Source organism: Sinocyclocheilus rhinocerous, unplaced genomic scaffold, assembly GCF_001515625.1.
Source record: "Sinocyclocheilus rhinocerous isolate Xijiao unplaced genomic scaffold, SAMN03320098_v1.1 scaffold2938, whole genome shotgun sequence".
NCBI lineage: Eukaryota > Metazoa > Chordata > Actinopteri > Cypriniformes > Cyprinidae > Sinocyclocheilus > Sinocyclocheilus rhinocerous.
In genome coordinates, this window is record NW_015638564.1 from 671498 (window position 1) to 682049 (window position 10552).

The following is a 10552-nucleotide window of genomic DNA, read 5'->3' on the forward strand; positions in this document are numbered from 1 at the left end:
CTTGTCCAAATACCCACACTTGCGGTCTTGGCCACTTGAGAGCGCGTGCGCGCGACAGGAACTGCGCAAGACTGTCCCAGGTCTTAAAAACGCCAGAGCGCAGTGCCCTTAACACACACTAAATCCACACTCCGGAGCGGTATTCGAGGCTTGGTGTATACCATCATGCATCATGTTGTGGAAATAAATCGTGAGACTTTTTTGCCGAGATCTCGTGAGAGGTCACGGAAACCTTTCCAATGTATGTGAAATATTGATAATAATTAGATATTACATATAATTTGGTTTTATTGGTGTAAATGAGTCCCTGCCATCTAATGTGTGTTTTGGCCATGTAATGTTGCTGAAATTAAATATGTTATTACCTCTTGAGTCAGAGAAGCGATCATGGAAGAGAGAACACAGGCAGACAGCGCTGGAAGCTGCTAATGCTCATCAGTAAATCAGTGGAAAATAAATAGAAATCATGATTCTGTCTGAGCTATGCGTTTTAAAACAAACACTAACTAGTGTAAATGTAGCCTAACAGATGTGTAAACTGAAGACTATTTGAGCTTTATTAAAACTATTTTGCACTGATTTATTGTGTTGGTTACATTTTGTTCCTTTGTGCAGTGGCTCAGGAGATGAGTCTTTGAGTCTGTATAAACATCAACAAGCTGAAAAATAAAACCAAAGTTTTTTTGTTAGATAATGTAATCTTGTTAAAATTGATTTCATAAAATTGGTCTCGAAAAAAGTATCGTTCAGGAACCGGTATCGAAGTCAAGGTATCGGTATCGATATCGATATCGAAAAATTTTGAACGATACCCAGCCCTAACTTGGACCAAATACAGGAAATACATCAGAGAGAGTATAGGATACTATGTGTCATCAAATTTGATTTGAACCGAACTGTCCAAATGAATCATTTCGCAGAAGTGAATTGGACTTTGCATCACTAACACGGATCACAAAAAAGGGTTTGTAACTTCACAACATGGAAGGAGCGTATACTTCACAGAAAGTGTGGAAATGTGAGTCTTTTTCTATAGGGTATCTGAGCATGCGTTTAATCGGAAGTCCGACGATTTAGAGCGCTGCCATGTATGAGTATTTTGGGATATGGATCCCCGGCGGCCATGTTTGAAGTAAAAACAAAAAGAATTGTTAAACCTATTTAGACTAAACGCTTATATTCAAGAATAATACGATACACGTATGCTAAAACAGGCTTGACGTGTAGGCTATGTTGTAATGGAGCAACCGTTGTTATGTTATCTTGTGAAGCGTTAGGATTCGCATGTTCCTGAAAGCAAATAATTGTCTTTATCTTTATAAAAAGTCAATCAGGTCCTGCTGCTGGTGTCTGAATATCCAGTCGGTCTTCATCACGAAATTATGAACCCGTCATCACCGCATTCTGGAGAATGTGCGTTGTGTTAGACGGGGTGTTACGTGACCCGAAGGGTGTATGTTTGTTGAGTTCTCTGTCTCTGCATGTTGAGCGTGACCGGTATTTTTACAGACTGTTAGCTCACGCCTATATTTCACCATAAACTCTGTAAGCAGGGCCTTGTAATAATATGTTAAACGTGATATCGTCACATCGATACGGTCGATCGTGCATCCAGAGTTTTATCTTACTGCGTCGTTATAATACATTTTCTGCAATGGCTGTACTTGTTACGATGCTTCAAATCGGGGGGTCTGGCTTGTTTTAGGAGTGTTGTATGCCAAACTAGTGTTAAGTGATATTGTTCACATTTTTAACGTTAAAGAGGTTAATGAACTCTTTCACCATCTATTAATAATGCATAAACAGTGTTAGGGAGCAACTAGTTACATATAGCTAAATTACGTAATTTAATTACAAAATAAATGTAATTGTAATCAGTTACAGTTACTGAGAAAAAATGTGTAATCAAATTACAGTTACTTATGAAAATGTTAACGATTACAGAGGGGTTACATCTGAATATTTTTTCACACACACACACACACATACAGATTTAATCGATCTTTCATAAATTGCATTGACTGCTCTAAAATATGAGACACCGATGTTTCAGGAGTTTAGGACACATGCTTATTCGATAACTGTTTTATTTCCTATTTGGGTGATGTATATTTATTTTTTAAGTTTAAATTTTTCCAAGCCGTTGTTAGATGCCAGTGTTTCCTGTCATAGCTATGCAAAGACTTGATTTCAAAAACAGTATCATAGCTATTAAACTATCTTGTTATGGTTTTAAATGTGTATTTAATCTCAGAACAATCTCAAAGCAAGTCTGATTTTGCGGTGGTTGTGCTTTAAAATTAAATTATTATAATCCTAATTCAAGTCATGAAGGATTTTGAAAGTCTGCCCGTAATTAGTTGTTGAGTCCTACTGTGATGTTAACCCTGGCTGGTTTACATGTTTCAAAAGATTAACGGTTGAAAACATTACATATTTAGAAGAGTAATAAAAAATGTAATCAAATGTAGAGTTACATTACTTTTTAAAGTAATTGAAATAGTTACACTACTTATTAGATTTTAAATAGGGTAACTTGTATACTTATTAGATTTTAAATAGGGTAGCTTGTAATCTATAACCTATCACATTTCCATAGTAACCTCCCCAGCACTGTGCGTAAAATAATTCCATCAGGGTCTCAGCTACAGCTAAATGTTCAAACAAACTTAAGGATGATTTTGTCAGTTTGTTGTGGGGTCTGTGAAGGGTGCGTGAGAGAGTTTGAAAGAAAAATGTTTTAGCTTATAGATTTGATTTTACTACAAACTATAAGGATTCTAACTTAGAAACACAACACTGTTTTTTTTTTATTTCCAACAAAAACGGTTGTTCGACATTTAAAAAGTCAAAAAAAAAAAGTGTCACATTTTGATGAGAAAGCCAGATATGGTATATAAATTAAGTCTTTGTTATTGATCACGCATTCTATTTTCACCCGTCTCAGGACTCTGTTACACAAGAACCAACTGAGTATGGCCGTGAATGCTATATGAAAGCTAAAAAAGATGACTTTTTTCAAATTATTTTTAACAGTAATATTGAACTTTACACATCTGTATCAGTAAGATATTTATGTCATCACAAACCATCAGACACATCAGGTGGGGGTTGAAAAGTTGGACTTATCGATTATTTGAATTATTTCTTCTAACAATTATTTGATCAAATCTTAGTAAAATAAACCTATATAGAAAGTTATTTTTATTTTAATAAAATAAAACATTATACTGTGAAAAATAAATATGCTGCATTTAAACACCATGGTTAATAATACATTTTTAAAGTAAGAAAGAAAGTCTAATCTGTTGTTAAGATTCTGTGAGACATTCGTAGCACCTTGTTTAAGAATTACTTTTGTTGCAAACAACCTTATGACAACTCATTTTCAGTCTAATTTAGGTCTAATTCATAAAGAAAAATCTCTGCCTTTCATTCATCAGAGGATCATTTGACTGCTTCTAATCCTCATCATGGTTTTAGGTTCGAAAGATCGAAAATCTACAAAACTTAACTTATTTGATAAAACAAAAGTTATATCATTGTTTAATCATACTGCTTTTCATCATCTTGTAGAGATACCCAGTTTGATTTTAAAAGTTTTTATTTGTAAAAGGTTTGTATGAGACATCATAAAAGTCTAAATGTTTAACTGCAGGGGTTGTTTTAATGTGTGTGTGTGTGTGTTTGCGTGTATGTTTGTTTTTATGTGTGTTTGTGCACATGTTTGCGTGTATGTGTGTATGTTTGCGTTTGAATGTATATTTGTCTATGTTTGTGTTTGTGTTTTGCTGTATGTTTGTGTTTGTGTTTTGCGTGTATGTTTGTTTAAAACATAAATCTCCCTATTTATTTCACTTTGTTGTTATTGTCTTTTCTCTATCTATCTAATATCGTCCTGAACCTCTGTGAAATCACATCCACCAGATATACATTATTAACATTCCTGTTTTTCTTCTTAACCTAACCAGATGTTTGTCGTTAAAAAGGTTCAGTAGGTTTAAAATCTACAAAACTTAACTTATTTGATAAAACAAAAGTTATATCATTGTTTAATCATACTGCTTTTCATCATCTTGTAGAGATACCCAGTTTGATTTTAAAAGTTTTTATTTGTAAAAGGTTTGTATGAGACATCATAAAAGTCTAAATGTTTAACTGCAGGGGTTGTTTTAATGTGTGTGTGTGTGTGTTTGCGTGTATGTTTGTTTTTATGTGTGTTTGTGCACATGTTTGCATGTATGCGTGTATGTTTGCGTTTGAATGTATATGTCTATATGTTTGTGTTTTTGCTGTATGTTTGTGTTTGTGTGAGTGTTTGCGTGTATGCATGTTTGTGGTTGCATGTATGTCTGTGCATGTTAGTGTTTGCGTGTGTGAGTGTTTGTTTTTGCGTGTATGTTTGTGTTTGTATTTGTTTGTATGCTTGTGTTTTTGCTGTATGTTTGTGTTTGTGCCCTTGGTTGTTTTGCATGTATGTTTGTGTATGAGTGGGTGTTTGTGCATATGTTTGTGTTTGTGTTCAAAAATCTGAGTGAATAAAGATAACAAATTTAACTAAAATGAAGTAAAATGGAACACAATTTCCCTACATCATAGACCGTTTGTTAAAACAAACACCTTTGCACCAATCTATTTAAGTTTGTTGTTATCGACGACTCCTTTATCTATCTAATCTCATCCTGAACATCAGTTTGAAGCCACATTCACCAGATCCACATTATTAACATTCCTGTTTTTCTTAGAAATAAATATTTTCTTCTTTACCTAACTTTACCATCTTCAAACCTTCTCTCGTTTCATTGTAGTGCGTGAGCCACGATATTTTGCATTTCGTCTAATGTTGTAAAAGTTTAGACGTTTAATTACGTATGTCTGTTTCAACTGATAGCTAACACGCCACAAATCTTACGGCAAGAAATCAAAGAGACTTCCCAAAACATTCGCTTTCATTCCAGTTAGATATTTGCGTACGCGCGTGTGTGTTTTAACTGATATAGCATGCTAGAAGTTAAGATTGACAAAAATAAAAGACTGATTAAAGGAATTAGGCTACTAAATTAAGTGTGAATAACTAAATAAAATAAAACAAAACAAACAAAATTTTTTCCTGTGGCTTAGAGGTGATTGTTTAGTAAACTTGTGTAACCTAATTTTAAAGTGGAAAAAAAAACAAAAAAAAACCACTTTTCCAAATATATCATTAATCATTATATTAAATAATACAGGACTAATCACACTTCCCTGAGGCGATCCGTTTTCCACATTTAGAGTTTGAGATACTTCACTACCCACCACTTTAACTTGGTGAATAACTAAATAAAATAAAACAAAACAAACAAAATTTTTTCCTGTGGCTTAGAGGTGATTGTTTAGTAAACTTGTGTAACCTAATTTTAAAGTGGAAAAAAAACAAAAAAAAAGTATGTTTATATAGCAAGCCAGAAGTCTTAAGCTTGACAAAAACCAAAGAGTAAATAAAGGAATTACTAAATTAAGTGTGAATAACTAAACTAAAATAAAATAAAAAAACAAACAACATTTTTCCTGTGGCTTAGGTGGCATTTGTTTAGAAGGAAAACTTGCATAGGCTATCCTAATTTTTTAAAGTAAAAAATGCTGGTCTAATGTTAAAAACAGGTAGGCTAGAATGTTTTAATCAATTGAGAAATGATGTTGATTTATTAAAAACATTACTTTGTTTAATTATTTTAACATACATTTAAATCTATCTTTGCGGTCTCCTGTGTTAGGGATGTGTTAGGGGCGGTTAGTGGGTGTGGTTTGAGTGGGACCGGACGTAAACATTCTGAGTTTTGACAGCAGCGTGTGAGGATGTATCAGCGTAAGATGGTCAGGTCTTTTTCTTTTGTTTAACTTTCTGTCAGCAACAAGGTCTAGCTTTTTAAAATTGTAGCTAATGGTAGAGTGCAACATAGATTTTGACAAGTATCTTATGCTGGTGCTTTAACGACCGCGTCTGATGAATTTTCTTTTAGATCACCGTAAGATACGCGGTTCTTTTTCTTTTGTTTAACATTTCTACCGTTGTGACAAAACGCTAGCTTTTCTAAATTGTTATGATAGACTACAACATAGATTTTGACAAGTATCTTATGCCGGTGTTTTAACGAACGTATCTGGAAGGATACTTTTTGTTTTAGATCATGGTGAGAAGTCAGCATTTTTATTTTTCTTTTCTAAATGGTAACAAACTCTAAATAGTTATTAAATTGTGTTAACAACACTTAAATACTTGTCTCGACCCGTTTTTACTCTTTTCTGGAAAAAAGTCATTACATTGTTTCTATTACGTGTATGTTTGATGTTGAAATGTATGTGTGAAAACTTTAATAAAAACTTCCCTTATCCCGTTTAATAATCATACCACGTTTCACAATTTAAAGTTTAAAGCACATAGTTTTGAACAGTTTCAACGGACCCACACAAAAACACTTTCCCAAACAATCATAAATTCCTTTCGATCGTTGGGGTGGATAAACACATGTCCGGTTAGATGGTTGGGGGGTGTACATGACAGGTGGCCAAACAGGTGTCCATTTATGGAAGGAGGAGGAGGGGTTTATGATGGGCAATAAATCAAATTTGATGACACATAGTATTCTATACTCTCTCTTACGTCATAGAAGTAGTCAAGAGGTCAAGTGCAAAGACCGCAAGTGCGGGTATATCTGTCCCGAAAACACAATAAAGTGTTCTGTTACACTTTATAAAAATATCATTATCCTAATCAAATACATCAGTTATCATATTAGCTGTATGGTATACTGTTAATTGAATTTAATACTAAAGCGCTTTAAAACATACTGGGAACGTCATTAATGGCTTGGTTTTATTCACAGAATTATAGGGCAATTCTTTATACTATATATAGACCACTTATAGTGATTTCGCTTAGGGCACCAAACTGGTCAGAACCGGCCCTGCTTAAAGCTAATAGATATAGACTTACACCAGCAAAATGTCAATTTCAATTACAGGTGGTGTATTCTTGCTCCTCTGTGGTTCCTGGCCTCCCTACAGTACGTTTACAGTAGATCATATGCCTTTCTTGCCCTATTTGGTAACATAGCTCCAGGACGGGTGGCCTAAACCACCTGAGGGTCTCTGTAGCTGGTGTGTGGTTACATCGTCCCTCTGATGACAACATCTGGATACAGGACTGGATATACTGGTGCACTTGATTTGAAGAAGAAAAAAAGTGACTCATTAAATCCCTATGTGTTCTAAATATTAAAGCCAGCCTTCAAGCACCTCAGAAGCTATGACGACTTATAGTGATTTCGCTTAGGGCACCAAACTGGTCAGAAACGGCCCTGCTTAAAGCTAATAGATATAGACTTACACCAGCAAAATGTCAATTTCAATTACAGGTGGTGTATTCTTGCTCCTCTGTGGTTCCTGGCCTCCCTACAGTACGTTTACAGTAGATCATATGCCTTTCTTGCCCTATTTGGTAACATAACTCCAGGACGGGTGGCCTAAACCACCTGAGGGTCTCTGTAGCTGGTGTGTGGTTACATCGTCCCTCTGATGACAACATCTGGATACAGGACTGGATATACTGGTGCACTTGATTTGAAGAAGAAAAAAAGTGACTCATTAAATCCCTATGTGTTCTAAATATTAAAGCCAGCCTTCAAGCACCTCAGAAGCTATTTGCAAAAATGTAACAATTATTTGCTACCTCAGTAAGGTCATGAATGATAAAAGTAATACCTATAAACCATTTGTGAACCATTTACAAGTAATTTAAATTGATTCAGTTGATTATCTAAAATGATGTGTGTGTGTGCACGCGTGTGTGTGCGCGTGTGTGCGTGTGTGTGTTCGTTCCATCAGTCTGCAGTGGCTGCAATCAATGCACATCGCTGACATTTAAATCTCATGACAAAACGTCAAAAGAAACATGAGCTTTAGCCCTGGATATGTAAAATGGATGAAACTGACAGACTATTGATCAGGATTGACTTAAATGTTCTTGATTATGAAAAGGAAGTGAATGACCAGCATAATTGAGCTATTTACGATGAGAAGGGTAAGAGTGCCACAAAGGTCACTCTCATCTGTTCACTTAAATGATGCACGTAGTATTAGCCCTTATATCTCTTGTTAATTTGCCTACAGGGACAATAGATGAAAATGACTCGCATAGCTAAAAGTGACACATTTATTAAAGTACTTTAATGAAGTGATTAGTTAATTAAGCCAGTGAACTCTTGTATATTCTTAGACCCTCACATACAATGATAGATTGACAGAATGACAGATTGGTGTTAATACCCATTAATAGAGTACATGATCATAGAAACCTACATCTCTTTTCCAAAGGTTTATGGGTAGTTGACATGAAATGTCGTGTGGTATGAATCTTCATCTCACATCATTTTAAATCACGTTTTTCTAATTAATTCATAATTATCATGCCTTGCAGTTCAGTACCATTAAATTGTAACATAAAATTCAACCTTGTATACCTTTTAACCACATTTAAAATCCTGATGTTATTGTCTGTCTACTGTACCTGTTTTACAGTCTCATTAATTTGGGTTAACATTAATATGTTAATTTCTCTATAGAATATAGGAAGCAGGTATTGTGGTATTACTAAACACTTTTTATACATTTGAAACTGTATTACTATATGAGAGGAACTAAATTCTTATTAAATCACTCATAGCCAGGAATCATTCAATACCTGATGAGCCCTGTTTGATGGGCCGCGAAATGTCAAATTGAAAACCATGTATGAATGAATTTGGCAAATCATTTTATGATGAACTGAACTATATGCATTGCTAGAATCTATTTAGAGAAGTTTGAGATCCCTGCTTTTCATCTCAGCCCCTCTTAAAACTTGCAATTAACTGTGTGCTGTCAGCTATTTATAAATCTGTGATCTCTCTTCATGCTTATTGAAAAAAGCGACTGTAAGATCTGAGGTTATTGCTCTCTGAATCCTCCCCTTACCAGCAGTTCAACACATATTCCATAAAACTCCGACAAAAGTCTCGATGAGAGTGGAAATGCTTTTTTGGGCATTAATTAACAGTGCAAATACCAGTAAACCGACTACCACAGACCTTAGTAAATCACATTGCATGACTGATTTAACAGACACAGCTTTTAGGGTCCAGAATTCCATTCGCAGGAACCCATGACTGCTTCTCCAGCCTTTAACCTTCCCAGTCCACCAGGTAAACATTCATCACCTCCTTTCAGTGTGATTCAAGATGACAGTGGATGAAGATTGTTCAGATGGAACCAGAGGTCGACTGCTCAGCAGACCAAGGAAATAGTGGAGGTTGATTCCACTATACACTCATTCGAATGTAGTCAGATCAATCGAGGGTTTCTTGAGGGAGTTCTGAGCATATACTGCAGATGGGCGATATCGTCACCAGTGGCACCAGATTGGGACTGCAATCAGAAACTGCCTGTTTCTTGGTTCAGCCACACCACTTGTCTGTTGGCTTGAGGGCGGTACCCAGAATTAATGAAGCATTTCACAGAAGGATTTCCACACTCTGGAGATAAACTGGCAGCCATGATCAGTAACAATATATTAAAACCAGAACACATAGTAGAAAACGGCCTCTGTATTCTTCAAAGGCAAAGGTTGTTTGCGAAAATGAATGGGACAACAAGCTTTGGAGAAGCAGCAAATGTACACCAAAATGGTGGTATTCCTTTGTGAAGGTGGGAGTTCAGTGATGAAGTCAACACCCAAATGTGTGCAGGTGCATGAGGAATGAGTAGAGGATGGAGAAGACCAGCAGACAGCTGTTTGGATGACATTGACTGAGCACACAACAAGCAGTTCTTTCCAAATCTGCTAACATCAGCTGTGAAGGCCACAATTAGCTGTGAACAAGCTGCATGGTCAGATTTTCTCCAGGATGACCTGAACACATGCAATTGTAAATACATTGTGCCCAGAACAAACATCACCCCCTCGTGTCACTCTGTTGATGGAGGTTTCTCTATCTGCACTTGTTGGATTACATCCAGTAGGTCCGAAAAGACTATGGTGATCAGTGTTGGGGGTAAAGCATTACAAGTAACGCGAGTTACGTAATTGGTTTTGTGCTCCAGGGTGACAAATGTGAATGTGCATTAATTCATCCCACTCGCAAAAAAACAGATTTAGTATTCATCAAAATGAATTAAAATGGTGAAATGGAAACTCAGAATATGACGCAAACCTGCAATAATTAAATATGTTAAATAACACAAATGTACATTGTGTGCGCTGTGTGAACATGATATAGTTCTAGACTAAATGTGACCCTGGAGCACAAAACCAGTCATAAAGGTCAATTTTTTTAAATTGAGATTTATACATAATCTGAAAGCTGAATAAATAGCTTTCCATTGATGTATGGTTTGTTAGGATAGGACAATATTTGGCAGAGATACAACTATATGAAAATCTGGAATCTGAGGGTGCAAAAAAATCTAAATATTGAGAAAATCATCTTTAAAGTTGTCCAAATGAAGTTCTTAGCAATGCATATTACTAATCAAAAAT

At 35.5% G+C, this 10552-nt stretch overlaps 1 protein-coding gene across 1 annotated transcript in view; it reads left to right on the forward strand.

Moving 5' to 3' along the window:
* The window catches only part of LOC107749711 (X-linked interleukin-1 receptor accessory protein-like 2), a 19747-nt gene that overhangs the window by 800 nt on the left and 8395 nt on the right, over positions 1-10552 (forward strand). The window lies entirely within an intron of this gene.